The sequence below is a fragment of the Dendroctonus ponderosae genome, unplaced genomic scaffold (assembly GCF_020466585.1).
Source record: "Dendroctonus ponderosae isolate FM_Combo_2020 unplaced genomic scaffold, Dpon_F_20191213v2 Dpon_F_20191213_4, whole genome shotgun sequence".
NCBI classification, from domain to species: Eukaryota; Metazoa; Arthropoda; class Insecta; order Coleoptera; family Curculionidae; genus Dendroctonus; species Dendroctonus ponderosae.
The window spans coordinates 15,821,692-15,822,741 of record NW_026018611.1 but is presented as its reverse complement, the minus strand read 5'-3'; positions in this window follow the sequence as shown (position 1 = coordinate 15,822,741).

Sequence of the window (1,050 nt, the reverse complement as noted above, 5' to 3'; positions counted from 1 at the left end):
CCTCCAAGAACAACATAGACATAGGGAAACTGTCCGACAGAAATATTCGGAAACAAGTGCAGGAATCGCTGACTAACGATTTAAAGAAAATTAACAACAACACGAGTAAAGCACAAGACAAATGGGAAAGATTCAAAAACTCTATATAAGCAAATTGTGAAAAATATTTGCAAAAGGATAAAAACTAAATGTGCAAGAGTGGATGACACAAGAGATCCTCGACATGATAGAGGAAAGACGGAAACACAAAGGTAAAAACAACACAAAGTACCGTGAAATTCACAAAAACATAACGAAAAACATTAGAGAGGCAAAGGAAAAATGGTTCTCTGGAAAAAATGACAAGATAGAACAATATGAAGTAAAGTACGACTACCGCAATATGCATAAGGAAATAAGGGAAATGACAACAAAGAAAATAAACATCAAAATATCTAGAGGTATGGAAATCATATGTCGAACTCCTCTTTGCTTCGGAACGATCTAAAGAACACAATATTGTTACGTTTCCCGGGGTTCGAATGATTCCAGTAAACCAATAAAAAAAGCACAACAATTTATTGAACTCCCAAATACTAACTATAACAATCACTAACTGAAAACAATAGCTCGCGAATCGAACACACTCTGTATATCGCTTTAAATATTTCACTGCATAGCTGTCTGATTAACTAACTCACTCCGGTCGCCTTGCCGTATTTACATTAGCGCGCAAGGGCTCTCGACGACCTACGAAGATTCTCCATTTTTCGGAATTTCCATAGCCCAATCGACTATTGCCACAAAATATCCCCCCGGGATATTTTGGTTGGGGGTATGTTCTGTGACTATTGCCGTTCGTTCTCGAAGTATCAAGCTAGACGTCCCGAAATCGCTGTAAGCTGCGTTGCCGCTGTGCGCTAAAAATCAAGCCGCAACAATGTGAATGAGATAGATACGGGGCCCCCAATTATGAAATCCGAAACTGAAAAAGCTATTCTATCTCTCAAGAACGACAAAACTCCTGGACCTGATAGCATTCAAGTAGAAATACTAAAACTTATGTGTAAA